Source organism: Chiloscyllium plagiosum, chromosome 2 (genome assembly GCF_004010195.1).
Source record: "Chiloscyllium plagiosum isolate BGI_BamShark_2017 chromosome 2, ASM401019v2, whole genome shotgun sequence".
NCBI classification, from domain to species: Eukaryota; Metazoa; Chordata; class Chondrichthyes; order Orectolobiformes; family Hemiscylliidae; genus Chiloscyllium; species Chiloscyllium plagiosum.
In genome coordinates, this window is record NC_057711.1 from 94,207,218 (window position 1) to 94,229,104 (window position 21,887).

The following is a 21,887-nucleotide window of genomic DNA, read 5'->3' on the forward strand; positions in this document are numbered from 1 at the left end:
GGTATGTATCTATACCTCCCTTTTCTTCCTTATTTTCTCACCAATATTGTTATTCATCCAAGGTGTTCTAGATTTGGATACTGTATATTTATCTCTAATATATAAGTAACCTAGTTTGTGGCCTAATCATCATTTTCTTTTGAAATTCATCCATTTTTCATCCACTCATTTATCCACCAAAATGCATTTCCAACCAACATGCTCCAGTTCAACATTTAGACACCTAAAACCTGCTGTATTCCAATATGGGATCTCAATCATTGACATTTTTAAATCCCTTTCCAACTTAATATTGAACCTTATTATGTTATTATTGTTACTTCCCAAATGCTCTCCCACTCTGTCGTTCTCCACTTGGCTGCCTTATTTCCTACAACCAGATCCAGCACAGCAGAAAATGTACTGTTCCAGAAAGTTTTCTTGCATCTATCCTAGGGTAATTGAAATCCTGGTGAGGGCCCTTATGAACGTGCCAAATTTCCTAAACCACTTGAGGAAGAAGAAGCATTGTTGTACCTTATTGACATGGCAACTATATGGGAGGTCCAGGAAAAATTGTTGGTTATTGTCACTCCTAGAAACTTGACAGAATTGACCCTCTCCACCTCAGTTCTGATGATGTAGATGGGGGCATGTCATCCCTTTCTTCCTGCTGTCAATGATTAGTTCTTTTGTTTTGCCAACATTGAGAGAGAGGTTGCTGTCATTGCACCATGACACCAAGCCCTCTGTCTACTTCCTGTATTCTGATTCATCATTGTTTGATACCCATCCAACCATGGTGATATCTTCAGCAAACTTGTAAATGCTGTTTTTTCGGAATTTGGCTACACAGTCATGGGTGTGCAGGGTGTGCAGTAAGGAGCTGAGAATGCATCCTTGCATTGAGGGTTATTGTGGAAGAGGTGCAGTTGTCTACCTTCACTGCAGTCTGTGGGCCAGGAAGCTGAGCATCCAGTTTCAGAGGACAGAACCGAAACCTTAGTCTCAGAGTTTTGAGATTAGTCTGGAGGGAATTATGGTGTTGACTACTAATGGGTAAGACAACTAAAGAACAGTGGAGGATGTTTAGAGAAACCTTTAGCATAAAGAAAACTGGTTTATACCACTGGGAAAAGCTCCACTTTACAGAGAAAAAACAGCCACAGACAATTAAAGAGAACAGCATAAATCTAAAAGAAAGGGCTTACAAAAATACACACAAAAAAGCACAGATTCTGCTGAATGGGAAAGATATGAAGACCAACAAAGGGACACAAAGCAGCTTATGAGAGCTGCTGAAAGAGATTATGGAAGGAAACTTTTAAGGACGTCAAAATCAATACAAAGAATTTTTATACTTACATAAAGGGAAAGTGGATGGCTGGGAGAAGTGTTGGCTCACTGATGGCTGAAAGTGTGATTTTGACAAAAAGAAGAAATGTTGAATAATTGCTTTGCCTCAGTACTTACAGTAGAAAAGGAGGATAGCTTGCTGGAAGGCCGAAGGAAATTAATGGAGGATCGGGAACAACAATTGAATAAAATTCATCTAAGTAAAACTTTGATGATGAGGAAATTAATGAATTAAAGAGTGATAACTCCCCAGAACTTGGCAGTTTCCATCTGAAAGTATTAAAAGAAGTAGGGGAACATATTGTTGATGCCATAATCATAAACATTGAATTCCCTAGGTACAGAAGTTGTCCCTCTGGGTTGGAAAATTGAATATGTCACTCTGCATTTTAGAAACGGTGAAAGAAGAAAACCAGGGACTTACAGACGGGTTAGCCTGACATCCATGGCTGAGAAATTGTTGGAGTCTATAATCAAGGATTAGTTTTCACTTAATTAGAACCATCATGGATTCATGACAGTTTGGTCATGCTTGAGTAATATCACTGAATTTTTGAAGATGTGACTGAAGAATGTACATGGATATTATTTATATTGACTTCCAAAAGGCATTTGATAAAGACTTACATAACAGACTGTTAGCCAAGGTAGAAGCCCATAGAATTGAGGACTGATTACTGACATGGTTGAGAAATTGGTTGTGTGGTAGACAACAGAAGGTATAGATAATGGATATGTATTCAATTTGGCAAGATGTGCTCAATGGAACAATCTAAAATGAGAGATCATAGCTTTAAGATAAGGGTTAAAAGATTTAAAGCAGAGATAAGGAGAAGTTACTTCTCTTAAAGGGTCATGAGCCTGTGGAATTTACTACCGCAGTATGTGGTGAATGCTGAGGCATTGAGTAAATTTAAGGAGGACATAGATTTTTAATTAGTAATGGGTTGAAGGGTTATGGAGAATGGGCAGGAAAGTTGAGTTGAAGAAAAGATGAGATCAGCTATGATCATATCAAAAGTGGAACAGTTCTCTAATCCTACCAAATACCCCACCACAATTTTCCAAATAATACAAATTTACTTTCTCTCCCTTACAAGAGAGGGAGTGTTTCTGAACATTTATTTCCATCTTCATTTGTGAAGGCAGAAGACTTTGCGACTGTCCTACCCACAGCTAAACACAACACTACAGAGGGCAGAAGATTTGCTCCCAGGGACTTCCTGTCCCTGTCTCTTTCACCTGTCCTTGTTCCTGAGAAGACAGTGTATGGACAAGTTCTGTGGCCATGAGGAGTGTTCTGAAATCTTTGGCATCATTGGCTCTCTGTACTTTTTTGGGCAGGAGAGCCGCTGTGAGTCTCAGAATTTCAGTGTAGCAACTTTACAAAATCAGTCTCTTAGCAAAATTCAGAAACATGAGGTAATAGAGTCAACATTTCAAGTTTCAGGCATAGGTCTAATAACATTTAAATATCCTTTTAAAGATAAACAACATATTTTGCCCCTTTATGTGTAAGCCTTAAGTGTTTGCATCCTCTATTTTTGTCAGAAGCCCCCATAGTCAATGTAAGGTGGGGAGCATGAATCTGTGTATTTCCATGCTATGCCTTCTTTCACCAATTAACATTTCAACATGAAGTTCGAGCATATTGTACTTGACAAACACCCTCCATCCCATTTTAAATTTGACTTGTCATTGGCCATGTATGCTGCAATGAGCATGCTTGCAGTTTTCTGATTTCTAATGAAAGTTTGCATTGACCATATTTCTCAACCTGCTAAATTTGGCATAACGGCTCCACAAAACTCTTATATATGCTTGAGATATCATTAGCCACATGGAAAGTAAATAGATCCCAATTGACCAAAACAGTTTTAATTCAGCAAAAACCTTAATTGAAAACTAAACTGATAACCATAATGAAGATTGGCTAATAAAAATTAATGCACTGAACTTGTTGTAAAAAGGTACCACAAAATCTGCATAAATTTGAACTTTTGCTGACTGTCTCTTAGATCAGTTTCAAAAATAATAAGTGCATGTTTAACTCTTAACTAAGATCATTCTTAACAAATTGGAAATGACCCAAGACTTTATTTAAAATGATTAAAACTACTGCTGGACTTAGGAAACGTACTTTAAGTTAATCTTTAAGAATTTCTGGAAAATTGCACTTGACACAAAAGCTGTTCAGAGCTGATAGATGGATCACAGTCAATGTTTCTAATCCCTCAGTGTCCTGTTGGTTCCTGTGCCATTCTTGCACAAGAGACTTTGCCCCAAATAACCTAAACTTTTGTTAAATAAGATTGGAAATGCATTGTAGGGCTGTAACCATTTTGGAGAGATAGGTCAGTTAAGCTTTCAGTGATAATTTTTCATTGAGAGTTGTTTAATTTCATATTTCAGTGCCTGTATGATGTCCATAGATTAATATTTCTTCATGATATAGATGTGAAATTCATTTTAGAATGGGAGAATTTTATATTCAAGTACCTTTGACATCTGTAGCTTATAAAGCTGGCTCAAGACCAGTTACTTAAATCAGAAGGAACATCTGTCGAAACTGCTGTGGGACACATTGCTGACCATATTAGGGAAGAGAGAACATCAGTTTCTTATTATAGACTTGGCAATATTGTACTTCATGCCCTGCATGAGCATTAGGGCTGCTAGTTTCACAAGGAGCTGAAATGTAACTTGGCTCAATGAGTTAAAATTAATCTTTAAAGAGGATTGAGGCCTGATGTTAAAACAAGCCCTTCCTGACGTATTTTCACACTCAAACACATTGATGGATTCTGCAAAACCACAATGAGATAAAGCAGCTGATGGAGTCTCCATGGAGACTAGAGCTAGATATAGGAATTTTCATATCCGTTGTCAAAATGGTGAGGGGAGAAGTGGAGATTAACATGATCCTCATGATTTTAGTTGTTCATTTTCTGAAAATGAAATTATCTGTGGCAGTTCTGTCTTCCAAATCACCACAGCCTGGTAAATAAAAAATAATCAAAATCTTTGTTTACTGTCCACAAAACTTCATTAGGCTCATCCCAACAACTTCCACAACTATGGAATTTTCTCTCCAATCCCAATTGCAGGTGCTGTCAAGGAAACAGGCTCAAAGATTATGAGGGAGGGAATCTGCAGCTGCAACTCCTCATTGGCATTGACTCAGTTCCAAAATGGTGATCCAAAACTGACAGGGAGCAGCTTCACCCCTTTCCATCCATCAGTTGTTTCTGCCAATATGTTCAGCTTGCTGGTGATGGAGTTACTTTCCCCTTTTTATATAAAATGTAATAATGTTGCCAAAGTCCCACTCTTGTATTAGAGAGGGATGTCTGGTGGTGAGTTATCCTAAGGGTCACTGCATCTCTGGTGAGGGGGGGAGTTTAAGATTAGATTAGATTACTTACAGTGTGGAAAAAGGCCCTTCGGCCCAACAACCACCACCCACCCAGATATTTACCCCTTCACCTAACACTATGGATAATTTAGCATGGCCAACTCACCTAACCCGCACATTTTTGGATTGAGGGAGGAAACCGGAGCAAACCCACGCAGACACGGGGAGAATGTGCAAACTCCACACAGAGAGTCACCTAAGGCAGGAATTGAACCCGGGTCTCTGGCGCTGTGAGGCAGCAGTGCTAACCACTATGCCACTGTGCCACCTTGCTGCACAGAGGAAGGGATTCCTTCATTATTTCATCAACTAGTCTAGGAATTGATGCTGTCGACAACACTCTGCATCACAATTTGTCCAGCCATTTGAGCTAACTGATATACTCAAAAGAATACATAAGTACTGGAAGGAAATTCTTATCATTGTAACACAGAACTGAGCAGCCAAACAGAAAAATAAAGTTAGTTGCATCAATCATTTTGAATTATCTCATTATTCGCCTTAATAGAACATGTCAGAGCTTTGAATATAGGAGTTGGGAGGTCATGTCGCAGCTGTACAGGACGTTGGTTAGGCCACATTTGGAATATTGCGTGCAAATCTGGTCTCCCTCCTATGGGAAGGATGTCGTGAAACTTGAAAGGGTTCAGAAAAGATTTACAAGCATGTTGCCAGGGTTGAAGGATTTGAGCTATGGGGAGAGGTTGAAAGGCTGGGGCTCTGTTCCCCAGAGCATCGGAGGCTGAGGGGTGACCTCATACAGATTAGTTCTAGATTGTAAAGCCAAACTAGATGGGCGGCACGGTGGCACATTGGTTAGCACTGCTGCCTCACAGCGCCAGAGACCCGGGTTCAATTCCCGCCTCAGGCGACTGACTGTGTGGAGTTTGCACATTCTCCCCTTGTCTGCGTGGGTTTCCTCCGGGTGCTCCGGTTTCCTCCCACAGTCCAAAAATGTGCAGGTTAGGTGAATTGGCCATGCTAAATTGCCTGTAGTGTTAGATGCAGGGGTAAATGTAGGGGAATGGGTATGGGTGGGTGTGCTTCGGCGGGTCGGTGTGGACTTGTTGGGCCAAAGGGCCTGTTTCCACACTGTAAGTAATCTAATCTAATCTAGATAATAGAGGTGGTGCAGGCACAATGGGACAAATGACCTCCTACAATGATTCTGTGATTTTCAATTATTATTGGTTTTCTTACTGGTTTCCCACTGGGAATAATAACAGTGATGTGGGCACACAGGGCACACAGGATTTTGAAAGTTTATAATGTTATGAAGTTCACAGAACCCCTACAGTGTGGAAACAGGCCATTCAACCCAATAAGTCCACACCAATCCTCTGAGGAGAATCCCACCTAAACCCGTTCCCCAACATTTATCCCTGACTAATGCACCTAACGTATACATTCCTGTACATTATGGACAATTTAGCATGGCCAGTTCACCTAACCTGTACTTCTTTGGATTGTGGGAGGAAACCAAGCACCCAGAGGAAACCCATACAGACACAGGGAGAATGTGCAAACTCCACACAGATAGTTGCCCGAGACTGGGACCAAACCCTGATCAATGATGGTGTGAAGCAGCAATGCTAACTACTGAGGCCATCCATAACCACTGAGCCATTGTAGTTTTTAAAAAAGGAGAAAGTAACAGACTTCAAGAAAACAGAATAATTTTGGTAATGATGAAAATTAATGTTGAGATGTACAAAATTGTAATAATAAGAATAATGAGTGTTATATATTTCATACCTCATAGCACTTTGTAGAGATGATACTAGTTTCTATGTGTAGAACAAGATTTATTCACAATGGATTTGTATGCTTCCAGCTCCAGGATCCTGCTATTTTTACTGCTTTGTCCAATTTTTCTGAGCCCACAACCAGGATTAACCAAAGTAAACATTAACAATAACAGGCGTACAAAATCTACCACAGAGCAATTGAAATATTGCACAATACAACAAGGTGAGGTTGTATGAATTACATAGCATAATTTTAAATAGGGATGCAGGAACAGAGAGACCTGGGAATAAATATACACACATCTTTGAATAAGTTGTGATGGCTGTGAAAAGGAAATATCTGTAGTCTTTGGCTTTATTTATTGAGTCAGACAGCATAAAAGTAAGGAAGATAGGCTTATTTTTAAAATAAATATTGCAACTTCATAAGTCTTTAGCTGGAGTATTGCTTTTCCTTCTGGGTACCACATTTTTGGAAGGATGTCAAGGCATTTGAGAGATTATAGAATGGCATCATTGAGGAATTTCTGTTATAAGGAGGCTATGAAGGTGGAATTGTTGTTCTTACAACAGAGTAATTTAAGGAGAAGTTTGAGAGAGGTATTCAAAAGAATGAAGGGCTTTGATAGCATAAATAAAGAGAAACTTTTTCCAGGAACAGGCAAGTTCGTAACAAGAGCAACAGAGGACATAGGTTTAAAGTGGTTTGCAGAAGAACCATAATAAATCTGGAGAAATATTTTTACAGACCATCAGAGATAGGAGAAGTTAAACAAGAGTGTTTTGATCTGGAATCTGTTTGGGCATCTAGGAGAATGAAAGCTGATTTTTACAGCATATCCCTTAATACCTTGGATTGCAAAAATCTGTCAATCTCAGATTTAAAATTTACAATAAATCCAACATCAATTGTGATTTGCAGAACAGAGTTCCAAACGTCTTGTGTGGACGTATTTCCAAATTTAAGATCTGGCTGTAATTTTTGAAAATACTTCCTGGTCCTGGAATCAACAACCAATGGAAGTACCTTCTCTATGGCATCACAGTCAATTTGACTTAATATTTAATATTGTGAATATTTGAAAGCCTGTATTTGGAGATAGACTTAGAAATAAATGTCTGTTGGGCAATGAAACAGGATCCTCTTCATAACTCCAGTTCTTTTCATTGAAGTGGGAAAGGGGCCTGGATAGAAACCCCACATGGAATATCCTGGAGGTCAACAGGGCTATTTAAAAATGCTCTGTTTGCAAGTTCAGCCATTTTCATTCAGGTTGCCATCATCCCCATTGAAAGATGCTTGTACAATCAAGCGATGAATAGTTCTGGCTTGCTAGGAGCTGGTCAGAAAGTTTAACCTGAGCTTTTCATGTCAGGATTATTCCTGGGATCAGCTATAGAACTAAATAGGATTTTGTAATGTTTGTGCACTGGTGCATTATCTCAGTTAGAGATGCCTTCTTTGTAAATTTCGGCAATTATGTCAAATTCAGTAACAATAAATCATTTCAGCCACGGAAGGCCATTGCACTTGCTACCAAATGCAGGGCATCTTGACTGCACCCATGTGGTCATCATGGCAAAAACAACCAATCTACAAACTAATCTACTCTTATTTTTCAGTACTTGGTCCATAACCTTGTGTGACTTGTTATCACAAGTGTACATCTAAGTAATTCTCAAATATTATGAAGCTTTCTGCCTCCACCGACAGTGAAATCCAGTGAAATCCTATCACCCTCTGGGTGAAAATACTTTTCTTTACAGCTCTGCTAAATTTCCTCTCCCTTATAATAAACCTATGACCCCAGTCATTGATCACCCCCATCAAGGAGGAAAGCCTGTGTATCCTAACAATATCCCTCATAATTTTAAACAACTCAATCATCTCCTTTCTCAATCTCCACTGATCTAAGGAAAGCAATTCAGGTAAGAGGTGATTTGGCTAAAATGACACAAGGATGATGAGGGATGCAAGTAGGCGTAAAGGCAGTGGTGATGAAGGGGATGTGGGGTTTAAGAGAGTAAAGAGTCAATGTTGCTGGTGGTGAAGGTAAGGTTTTTAATCTGATTCTTTGGTTTGAGCCCATATTCATCTCAGTATCGATATCAGACCTGAAGATTTCCAAAAGAGGAACCTCCTGAAACTGGCACAGTTCTGAGATCACAACATTGAGACGAATACCAACCTTTTTCTTTTATTCATTCATGGATTGTGAGCTGGCCAGCATTTATTGCTCCTCCCTAGTTACCCTAGAGAAAGTGGTGATGAGCTGCCTTCTTGAACCACTGTAGTTCACTTGTTGTGGGCTAACCCAAAAATGACTTCTGGGAGGTATTTCCAGATTTTGGTGCAGTAATAGTCAGGATCACCAATATATTTCTAATTCAGGATGGTGAGTGGCTGGGAGGTAATTGCAGTTGGGGATATTCCCATATACATGCTGCTCTTGTCCTTCTAGATGGAAGTGGTCATGTTGTTGGAAGGTCCTGTCGAAGGCTCTTTGGTGAATTGCTGCAGTACATCTTGTAGATAGTACACACTGCTGCTACTGAGCTTCAGTGGTGGAGAGACTGGATGTTTGTGGATGTGCTTCCAGTCAAGCAGGCCCTTTTGCCTTAGATAGTGTCAAGTTCCTTGAGTACTGTTGGAGCTGCACTCGTCCAGGTAGGTAGGGAATATTCCATACACTTCTTCTTCTTCAAACTCTTGGACATTAAAAGAATCCACTTCATCCAGGGGTATGGGGAGGACAGGAGTGCCAGGTATCGGGGCAGCGCTGACAGATCAGAAAGAAGTGGGGCTGGATATGATGGTGGTGATATATATGGATATATATGGTGGTGATGCTGTTAATAGTTGTGTTAATGACACGTTTGACTAGAGAGGCTGCACTGAGCTCAATTCTGATATCTTTTCTACAGGGGAGACTGGAAAACAGTTATATCTCCATCTGCACTCAGAGCCACCATGGTCACAGCCGCTACCAGCAACCATTCATTGCTGACTTCCTCTGCATTATTCTGAGCTGGATGTCAACTGGCTGACTAAACACCATCTCCCTCCCCTTCAGCCACAGGACCTATGTGTTTTCATTAAGCTACGATGCCCAGCACTGTTGTCTGTACTCTAGGTGTGAGCAAACCAAGGCTTTGTGTATCTGAAGCATGATGTCATGTCCATACCTTTGCTTTCTAGCTCTTTCAGTATTTTAGTTATGCTTGTTTCATCTCAAAATCCATATTATTCTCTAGCTCCTTGAATAAAATAGTTTGTGACTTTTGTTTTGGATGACATTCTTTTGAAAGGTGTGCAATTTAAATACCTAACCTAGAAACAATCATTCTTTTTTGATGTAAGTTTAATTTCTCTCTTTTCCAGTTAATAGTTTTGAGATGAGATTCCAAGAAATACACTCCCCATTCTCTCTCTTCTGAACTTCAGTGTGCAACTGCATCCTTATTAATATCAGATACATAGAGATTGAGAGATTATCCTCTAGATGTTACTTAAACAAATCACATCCTGATAAGTCATCTTTCTTAATGAATTATGTAAAGCAGCAAATATCTCTGATAACTTTGAAAGCAATATAATGCAAATGGCAAGTCATTCTGATAATTTTCTCTGAATATTTGTCAATAAAAGAGACATTTTACATGTTATCCAAACTTTTCTTTATATATATTATTGTTTTATTCATTTATAGTTGTAATTCCAGCTGCTGGAAATAGTGGAAAATGGATATCCATCAGTCTCCATCTATTACAGTTCAATCTTAGCAAGACATTTTTATATCTTGATCTGTCTCTGACTGGACACAGTTACGTGCATTGAGTATTTATACATCCACATGTGCAGTAGACATGTTTTGGCTGTTTAATGATTCATCTGATATTCATTCTTAATTAGAATTAGTTAGTGGGCTGGCTGGCCTTGAAGGAAATAACTGGGCTTGTGGCAGGTAGTGTGAAAATTAACATGAAAGGAAAAACTTACATCCTCATCAATCTATCTGCTGCAGACACATCACTCCATGGCAGAACCAGCAGAAGAGTCCATCATGCAGTCCCATTCTTATGTTTATGGCATTCTTTATCCTGTTGGGTGGCAATACCACTGTTTTAAGTGGGACAGACACAGTCAGAGCAACTGAAAATTGGGATTCCATGAGGTGTTGTGGACCATCAGCAGCAGTTGAATTGTACTCCATTACAATCTATAACCACTTGGCCAAGAATTCAGTTCATTCAAGCCAGTGAACTAACCCTGATTCAATATGGGAGGCAATATGGGTCGAACTCAGGAATAGGAAAAGTGAAATGCAGTTTACTACATGCCTCCCAACAGCCAGCAGGATTTAGAGGAGACAATATGTAGACAGATTTTAGCAAGATGAAAAAACAGCAGTGTTGCTGTGATGGGTGAATTTAACTTCACTATATTGACTGCGACTCACATTATAGTGAATTTAACTTCACTATATTGACTGGGATTGGATAGGGCAGAATTGGAAATGACCATTTAGGAGAGTTTCTTGACTCAATAAGTAAACAGTCCAACCAGAGAAGGAACGTGATTTTGGGAAATGAGCCTAGCCATGTGAGTGAAGTTTCAGTGGGGAAGCATTTCAGGGGTAGTGACTATAATGCTGACAATTTTAAGATATTCATGGACGGGGATAACAGTAGTCCTCGGGTAAAGGTGTTAAATTGGGGTAAGGAAAAGTACAACAAAGTTAGAAAGGAACTGAAGAATTTGGATTGGAGGCTGCTGTTTGAGGATAACCCTACATCAGACATGTGGGAGAATTTCAAATGGCAATTGATAAGAGTTCAGGAGTGTCACATTCCTGCAAGAATGAAGGATAGATATGGCAAGTTACATGAGCCTTGGATTGCCAGGGGTATTACAACCTTGGCCAGAAAGAAAAAGGAAGCATACATAAGGTTTAGGAAGATGGGAACTAATGATGCCCTTGAAGTATAAGGGAAGTAAGAAAGAATTTAAACAAGGAATTAAAAGGGCTAAAAGGGATCATGAAAAATTGTTAGCAAACAGGATTAAGAAGAATCCCAAGACTTTTTGTACTGGTATAAAAAGCAAGAGGGTAGCCAGAGAAAGGGTTGGCCCATGAAAGGACAGAAAAGGGAATCTACGTGTGGATCCAGAAGAAGTGGCTGAGGTCCTAAATGAAATTAGATTCCCTACAGTGTGGAAACAGGCCCTTCGGCCCAACAAGTCCACACTGACCGTCCAAAAGCAATCCACCCAGACCCATTCCCCTACACCTGACACTATGGACAATTTAGCATGGCCAATTCACCTAAACTGCACATCTTTGGACTGTGGGAGGAATCCGGAGCATCCAGAGGAAACCCACGCAAACACAGGGAGAATGTGCAAACTCCACACAGACAGTTGCCCAAGGCGGGAATTAAACCCAGGGCCCTGGCGCTGTGAGCCAGCAGTGCTAAGCACTGTGCCACCATGTTGTTGCGTTTTGGTCAGAGAGCCAGTGAGACCTCAGCTGCTTTTTAATCCAGACAAATCTGAGGTGGTGCACTTTGGAAGGTCAAGTACAGATGGAAATTATACAGTTAGTATTGAAATGCTGAGGGATCTCAGTTTGTAGGTCCACACATAACTGAAGGTGCAGCAAAGGTAGTTAAGTTAGTGAAAAAAAGGTTTAAGGCATGTTTGCCTTCATTGGAAGAGGCATTGAGTATAATGATAGACACGTTATGCTGCAACTTTACAGAACTTGAGTTAAGCCACACTTGGAATATTGCATATAATTCTGGTCACTACACAACCAGAAGGATGTAGATGCTTTGGGGAGGATACAGAGAAGGTTTACCAGGTTGTTGCCTGGTTTGGAGGATTTTAGCAACAACAAAAAGGTTGATAGACTGGGTTTGTTTTCACTGGAATGCAGGAGGTTGAGCAGTGACCTGATAGAAGTTTATAAGATTGTGAATGGCATGGATAGGGTGTAAGGTATGAGGCTTTTTCCACAGAGGGATAGAGATTCAAGGCACAAGGGGGATATTTTTAAGAGATGTGAGAGGCAAGGTTTTCCATACAAAGGGTGGTGAGTGCCTAGAATATATTGTCAGAGGAGGTGGTGGTAGCAGACACAATAGCAGCATTAAATAAGCACCAGGACGAATACACAAATTGGAAGGGAATAGAGGGATATGGATCCTCTAATTGAAAACAATTTTAGTTACAGAATCAGAGAGATGTACAGCATGGAAACAGACCATTTGGTCCAACCTAATCTAGATATCCCAACCTAATCTAGTCCCATTTCCCAGCACTTGGCCCATATCCCTCCAAACCCTTCCTATTCATATACCCATCCAGATGCCTTTTAAATGTTGTAATTATACAGGCTTCTGCCACTTCCACACATGCACAACCCTCTGCGTGGAGGAGTTGCCTCTTAGGTCCCTTTTATATCTTTCCCCTCTCACCCTAAACTTATGCCCTCTAGTTCTGGACTCCCCCACCCTGGGGAAAAGACCTTGTCTGTTTATCCTATCCATGCCCCTCAAGATTTTATAAACCTCTATAAGATCACCCCTCAGCCTCCTACGGTCCAGGGAAAACAGGCCCAGCCTATTCAGTCTCTCCCTATAGCTCAAATCCTCCAACCCTAGTAATAACCTTATAAATCTTTTCTGAACCCTTTCAAGTTTCACAACATCCTTTCAATAGGAAGGAGACCAGAATTGCACACACTATTCCAAAAGTGGCCTAACCAACATCCTGTACAGCTGCAACATGACTTCCCAACTTCTATACGCAATATTCTGACCAATAAAGGAAAGCATATCAAATGCCTTCTTCACTATTCCATCAACCTGTGACTCTACTTTCAAGGAGCGATGAACCTGCACTGTAAGGTCTCTTTGTTCAGCAACACTCCCGAGGACTTACCATGAAGTATATAGCTCCTGCTCTGATTTGCTTTCCCAAAATGCAGGACTTTGCATTTATCTAAACTAAACTCCATTGCTGCTTCTCAGCCCATTTTCCCATCTGATCAAGATCCCATTGTAATCTGAGGTCATCTTCTTCATTGTCCACTACACTTCCAATTTACTAACTATATTTCTTGTGCTCATATCCAAATTATTTATATAAATGATGAAAAGTAGTGGACCCAGCACTGATCCTTGTAGCACTCTACTCGTTACAGGCCTCCAGTCTTAAAAGCAATCCTCCACCACCACCCTGTGTCTTCTACCTTTGAGTCAGTTCTGTATCTAAATGGCTCATTCTCCTAATATTCCAAGACATCTAACCAATCTCCCATGGGGAAGCTTATCAATCACCTTACTGAAATCTGTGGAGATCACATCCACCACTCTGACCTTATCAAGAAGTACCTCCTTGGTACTTCTTCAAAAATCTCAATCAACATCGTGAGACATGATTTCATGTTGACTATCCCTAATCAGTCCTTGCCCTTCCAGATATGTGTAAATTTTTGTGGAAGGAAAAATGTGGTGATGCAGGCTTGGAGGGCCAAAGGGCCTGATAATGTGCTGGATTGTGCTTTGTTCTTTGTTTGTTCAATGAGGGGTATAGTTGAGCATGTCAGGAGCAGTATCAAGCACAAATTTAGATGATAACTTGAGAAAGGTACAACACATGCTAAACCGCATAATGAACATTGGAAGCAGTATTCTGTGGATACAAGTAAGTGATCAAACAACCAATGACTTTGATCCAAGCTCTGCAGTTCTGTCAGATCCAATTGTGAATGATAGTGAACAATTAAACAATTAAAATGAAGTGGTGGCTGCATGAATATTCTTAATCTCAATGATGTTGGAGACCAATATTAATTGTAAAATGGAAAAATTAGGTTTTTGACCAACTTCAATCAGATACTCTGAGTGGATGAACAATCACAGCTCCCTCCTGCAACTCCCATTATAAGATAAGCAAAGAAACAACTCATTCAGTACATCTCATGAAATAGCTTTAGCTGTGTCCAGAGCACTCAGATTTGAGACCAGCTGCAGATTTTATGCTTAAAGGCATGGGTTGTATAGCTTGAAGGGCAAAGGATTGTTAGTGAAAAATGTGGAGAACAATTCTACTCATGTTTTTTTGTGGCCTAGTTTCTCAACCTAGTAATTTAAAACTTGATATCATCACTATCTCAGAACTCCCCTTTCCTAACACAGCATTTTGTTTGTGATGCATTTTAATGGCTGATGCAGACTGCATACAAAGGTGTTTACAGCAGAGGTAGAAGTCACATGGCTACAGCAAGCCAATTAGTACAATTTCATTTCACTAATCATATTGAGTTATGAATTACAGACTGGGACGAGAATGTACATGACCTAAGGGCTCTGTCTGTTTTGGGCAAGTATGCGTCCACTTAAAAACTGCTGCAGGCAGGCCACAGGCTGGGGCTTGACAGGAAATCACCTGATGCAGCGGTTCTCTCCTATCACCCTGCTCCTGCTAAAGTAATAGTACAGATTAAAAAAAAACAAAATCGAGGTCAAAGAAATTTAGGAGATTGATGAAGATATAGAGAGCAAAATGGTACTTTGGCCTTTTTTTGGCTTATTCAAAGGCTATGTCCGTCACTGGCTGGTTCAGCATTCATTGTCCATCTGAGAGCAGACTATGATGGGGTAAGTCTTATCATCGAGCAAGCATCCGCCTGTGTTCCAAGAGTGTTTGAATGATGTAGGCCTAGAACATAAGAGTTGTGACAACTCCATGGATATTGTGTGCTGACCTGCATTCTCGAGCTGGTGTGGTCACAGGTGATCTGCACATTCTTGGTGTGGAAGCCTCTCTGCTTCATGAAGTGAACAGTCCTGGATGTCTGGCTAAGTTAATAAATAGATGAGCCTCAGCAAAAAAAAAACATTAGTCACCTCCTGGATACCTTTCCAAATGGATATCTGTGAAATTCCACAGAAGTTCCCAGTTGGCGCAGAAAGTGCGTAACTTACATGAAATCCCAAGACTTCATTGAAACATCTTGTCTGTCATAAAAAGATAGCTGCACTAAAGCCAAAGCTCCAAAGAGTTAGTTTCAGGCCAACACTTAGCGTTAATGTTGACCCTTTTTCCAGGTCTTATGTCTCTGCAGGCTGGTCCAAAGCCAGCTCCAGCTCATGTTGCTTCTTCTGTTGTTTTTTAACACTTCACTTGTGAGACATGGGCATTGCTTGCTGGCTAGCATTTTTATTGACTGTTCCTGGCTCCCCCAAGAAGGTTGTGGTGAGCCACTTTCTTGAAACATTGCAATCCATTGCGGTTCACCCACAATGTCATTTGAAGAGTAGAATTGTTCCTTCACTTATACTACTGTGAAGGAACAGCAGTATATTTCCAGTTCACCATGATGATTGGCTTGGAGGGAAACTTATAGGTGGTTCCCATGTATTTGATGCACTTGTTTTTCTGGATGGAAGTGCTTGTGGGTTTCAAAGATTCTGTCTATGGATCTTGGGTGAATTTTTTGTAGTACACCTTATAGATACTACACCTTATAGATAGGTGCTACTGAATGTGGTGGAGGGAATGGATGCTTGCGTACGTGTTCCAATCAAGTGAGCTGTTTGCCTTGGATGGTGTCAAGCTTCTTGAGTTGTTCAAGCTACACTCATCCAGGTAAGTAGGGAGCATTCCATCACACCTTTAATTTGTGCCTTGTAGATGACAGCCAAGCTCTAGGGATGAAGGAGGTAAGTTACTACCGTATTCCTAGCCTCTGATCTGCTCTTGTAGCAAGTTTATGTGATGATTCCAGTTAAGTTTCTGGTCAATGGCAACCCTCAAGATGTTAATAGTAGGGATTCAGTGATGGTAACACTTTTTAAAGTCAAGGTGCGTTTGTGAGATGGTCATTGCCTGGCATTTTGTAGTGTGAATGTTACTTGCTACTTATCAGCCCAAGCCTGCATATTGACCAGATCTTGTTGCATTTGAACCTGGACTGCTTTAGTATCTGAGGAGATGCAAATGGTGCTGAACACAATATAATCTTCAACAAACATCCCCACTTCTGACCTTATGATGGAGGGAAGGTCATTGAAGCAGCTGAAGATGATGGGGTCTGGGAATCTACTCTGAGGAACTCTTGCAGAGATGTCCTGGAGCTGAGATAACTGACATCCCAAAACTGCAACCATTTTCTAAAGTGCTAGGTGTGACTCCAAGCAGTGGAGAATTTTTCTTGAAACCTATCCATGTCAGTTTTGCTGGGGTCTTGATGCCACACTTATTCGAATGAAACCTTTATGTCAAGAGCTGTTATACTCTTACCTCATGTCTAGAACTTAGTGCTTTTCTCCACCTTTGAACCAATGAGGTCTGGAACTTAGTAACCTTGGCAGAATCCAAACTGAGTTTAAGACATTTTATTGAAATGTAATCATTTGAGTGCTGTTGATATACGACTGTTGTAAAATATGCATGTCCATGTACTGGATTCCTGATTAATTTCCACAATCCTTAATTTCCTAATTCCTGATTAACTTCCTTCAATTGCTCCAACTTGCAAAATGCACACACATCTCCCATATGAAATCTCCATCCTTTTGGCAGCAGCCTTTTCTATCTCAAAAGGGTGTTGGACAGTAAGTTTGTTTTTCTTTGCTTGGTGAGGCTTAGTTTGCTCATTGGATAAATCAAATTCTATTCCCCTGCCTCTGACTACCATCCAACCCTCTCTTCCCATTATATTCATCCTCATTACTTCATCAATACCATTGCCACTCTGACCCTTCATCGTACTTCATTATTGTATTGGCAATGATTACCATTGAGATCCCCTGGTATAATTCAACATTAAAGGTCCAACTGCCCTTGCTGACTATTACCCATTTCCTGATCAAAGTTTCTTGTACTGTAACATTCCTTGAAACACCTATCCATGAAACTGTACCCAATCTCCAACCTTCAACTTTCAAATCCCTGATTGCATCATTCCCATCAGCATTTTTCGACTTCACCAGCATGCAACCTCAAATTCAGCCCCAATCATGAAGCCCCTTGAGAAGACCCTTCAGCTCCCTAGACTAACTGCAGGTCAACACACGTTGGATACATTGGAGCCCTGGAACCTTCCTCCCCAGCCCTCACCACATCATCCCCAATTTTATGCCACTCTAGGAGTCCTGACTCCATCCTGGAGTGGATAACCTGCATCCCAGACTGACTGGGACACCACAATCCCTGACTGACAGGTGCATTCCTTTGCCTGACCTCTTCCTCCTCCCTTTCAAGGACTAATGATGTTCAACCATGATCTGCTCTCTGCTTACTTTTGTTATAATTAGCCATGTGCCAGTTGTGTTTGGACATGTCCCAAAGAGAAAAAAACTGCTGGGATCACTTGCATAAGTGAGGAAACAAGTGATTGAAAGCATAATTGAAGCTGTCACAAAGATATAAGTTGCAGGAGGAACTCAGCAGGTTTGGCACCATCAATGGGCAGACAGCAATATTAATGTTTCGAGTCTGTTGACCCTTTTACAGAACTGATGATAGTTAGGAAAAGGTGATATTTATGCTGAGGATAGAAGATATTCAGGGGGATGGAGGGAGGAATGAATGCGAGGATAGGTGGAGGTGAAGCCCAGAGAAAGAGAACAAAGGGATGGATAATAAGATACACAGAATAAAGAAAAGCTAAGAGTGAGGACAGTAAATAGGTATAATTAAGTTGACTGTGTTGAGAGCAGCCCATGGCATGACAGGACCTGGTGGAACATGGAAGAACCTGTTCAAGTTCTGAAATTGTTGAGCTTGATATTGAGTCCTGCAGACTGCAAGATTCCCAAGCAGCAAATGAGCTTGCGGTGAACCTCACTGGAGCACTGCAGTAGGCCCAATACAGTAATGTTGGCCAGAGAACATGGTGCTGTGATGAAGTGGCTGGTACCTATGAGCTCAGGGTCATTTCAGATGTGACATTGGCCGCCTTAATCTCTTTGCTCCCTTGCCCATTCAAACCTATCTCCCTCTGAACTGATTGCACACCATGCTGTCGGATCCAAACCTGACTTTGTAATCACGCCTGGAAATGACCTGGGAGTTGCAGTGGGAGAGGGACTCTCTGAGATTCTTGTAGAGAGAGGAGGAAAATTTCTTCAAGGCAGGCATCCTTGCAAGAGGATTCGCAGTAGGGTTAAAATCAACTAAGTAAAAGCAATGACAGCAGATGCTGGAAACCAGATTCTGGATTAGAGTAGTGCTGGAAAAGCACAGCAGTTCAGGCAGCATCTGAGGACAGGAAAATCGACGTTTCGGGCAAAAGCCCTTCATGTTGTGAAGATTGAGCCTCATCTCTCAGACATCTCTTCCTACCTGCCCACCATGACCCCAATGTCCACAATGGTCACTAATTTTATTTTATGTGGAGAGCTCACTCCCACATTCTCCAAACTTATAGTTCCCAAATGCCATACAGTCCACTCCTACATTTTTTCCAAAATCATACACAGGACTGCCCAAACAGACCTGCTCATTCCTGGCCCACAAAACCCATCTCTTCCTATCTTTATTCACCTTTTTCTCCCCTTGTCTTGTCTCTTCCCACTTACATTTATGATTTTACTGCCACTTTACTTCAGTTTTAAAATATCCAGTTTGCGGGCACAAGCGACATCATCTTTACCATAGATGTACAATCCCTTTACATGTTCATCTCCCATCAAGCTGGTTTTAGGGCTGTCCACTCCTTCAAGAAAAAAAGCTTGAACTGGCCCCATCCACCACCACCCTCCTCTGCCTTGCCAAGCTCATTCTCACTTTCAATAACTTCCCTTTTAACACCTGTCACTTCCTTCAGGTCAAAGGTGTTGCCATAGGTACCCACATGGGTCCCACTTATGCCTGTCTCTTTATTGAGTACATGGAACATTCCTTGTTCCAATCCTACTCAGATCTCTCACCACAATGTTTCCTCCAGTACATCAATTATGTCATTATAGCTGCTTCCCTCTTTTATTTGAAATTGGAAAAATTGATCAATTTTGCTTCTGATTTCCACCCTGCTCCAACCTTCATCTGATCCATCTCTGATGTCTCCCTTTTATTCCTCGACATCTCTGTTTCTATTTCTGGGGATAGGAAGGCCATTAATCTCCACTACAAACCTGCCAATTCCCCAGTTACCTGGGCAATATATCCCCATACCCTGCTTCCCGAAGAAATGCCATTCCTTTTTTTCCAATGTCTTCATCTGCATTGCATCTGCTCTGATGATGCTACCAAATATAGGGGGGCTCATAAATTTCCAGCTTTTTCCTCATTCGAGGATACGCTGCCACAGTGGTTGATGGAGCCCTCAGCCATCTTGAACTCATTTCCTGCATTTCTGCCTTTACCCGTTCGCTCTCCTTCCACAACACAAATAGGCTCTTTGGTCTTCATTTTCCATGAGCATTCACATGCAAAAGATTATAAATTGCATCTCCAATGGGATGCCACCACAAGAAACATATTCCCCCCCTTCCCTTATCACCCTTCCACAAAGACCATTCCTTCCAGGACATCTTGGTCCAATTCTCCTCCATTTCCAAAACTGTCCCACAACCCTATAACACCTTCCCATGCAAACACAAAATGATCAAAATGCCTGCCCATTTACTTGCTCACTCCTCACCATCCAAATCTCCAAATATCAATGAAGCATCAATTTACCTGCATTTCACTCAAACTAGATTCAGGTTTATTAAATGTTGTCACTTGTGCCTAAGTATAATGAAAAGTGGATAATGTCGCCATGTCCTGGTACCATCTTGGTAACAGGTTACATTCCTGAATAAATTGTATAATTGGTAAAATACTGAATAAATTAATATTAAATCAGAAACAACTGCAAAAGTTTATGATTAGAATACTTACAATGTGGAAACAGGCCCTTCGGCCCAACAAGTCCACACCGACCCTCTGAAGAGCAACCAACCCAGACCCATTCCCCTAACACTACGGACAATTTAGCATGGCTAATTCACCTAACCTGCATATCTTTGGACTGTGGGAGGAAACCGGAGAGAACCCACACAGACACGGGGAGAATATGCAAGCTCCACACAGACAATTGCCTGAGGCAGGAATTGAACTCGGGTCTCTGGTGCTGTGAGGCAGCCGTGCTAACCACTGTGCCACCGTGCCACCCTTTCCCTCTCTGTCAACTTCACCCTCTCAGGTCCTCCAGTTGCTGCCATCCAACATTGTCCCTGGGGTCTTGGCAATGTGATGCTTTCTTTGTCACTGCTATTGCTTCCACATCCGGCACATCCAAGTTGGAGTTGGTCATGCTGTATGGATCTCACACCTCCTCCGATTAGATTAGATTACTTACAGTGTGGAAACAGGCCCTTCTGCCCAACAAGTCCACACCGCCCCGCTGAAACGCAACCCACCCATACCCCTACATTTACCCCTTACCTAACACTACGGGCAATTTAGCATGGCCAATTCACCTGACCTGCACATCTTTGGACCGTCGGAGGAAACCGGAGCACCTGGAGGAAACCCACGCAGACATGGGGAGAACGTGCAAACTCCACACAGTCAGTCGCCTGAGGCGGGAACTGAACCCGGGTCTCTGGTGCTATGAGGCAGCAGTGCTAACCACTGTGCCACTGTGCCGCCCACTGTGCCACCGTGCCGCCCACAAATACTGGACATCAACTGACTGCAAGTGACGCAGTGGGGTTCTAGCTCGTCTTCCGATGCCGCCACACAAGATACACAGGACCCTGGCCTCCCATAAAAGGATATCAGGAGGAAGCCTTTATTACAATTATTCAGTCTCTCCTTTGTAAACTAGCACTATTTCAGTGACCGGTACAGACCATTCTGCCATTGCTAGGCAACTAATAGAAACTGTTTGAAACTAGACTACTATATTTGTTGCTCTCAATGTAGTCTCCTCTACAATGGGAAGAATAGCCGTAGACTTGGTGATCACTTTGTGGAACATCTACATTCTATCTGCAGAAATGATCCTCAGCTTCCAGTTGCCTGCCACATCAACACATCATGTCCCCTTGGCCATTTTCTTCCCGGACCTTTACCCACTCGTATGCTCAGATCCTGTCATGACATGGGCTGCTTGCAGTGCACCAAACCTCTTTCACTTACTTATGGTCCCAATTATCAGCTTTGCTTTTTCCTGAGCATATTATTATCCATCCCTTTGTCTCCCTGTCATTATCTTTCTTTGAGATCCATCTTCACCTGTCTTCTCTTCTCACTCCTTCACCTCCACCAATGGTCCCGTCCCACAACTCCCAACATCCTGTCTACAGCATAAATGTTATATTCCTTTCCTAGCTACCATCAGTTCTGAAGAAGGCTCACTGACATTGAAATATCTGCTTTCTCT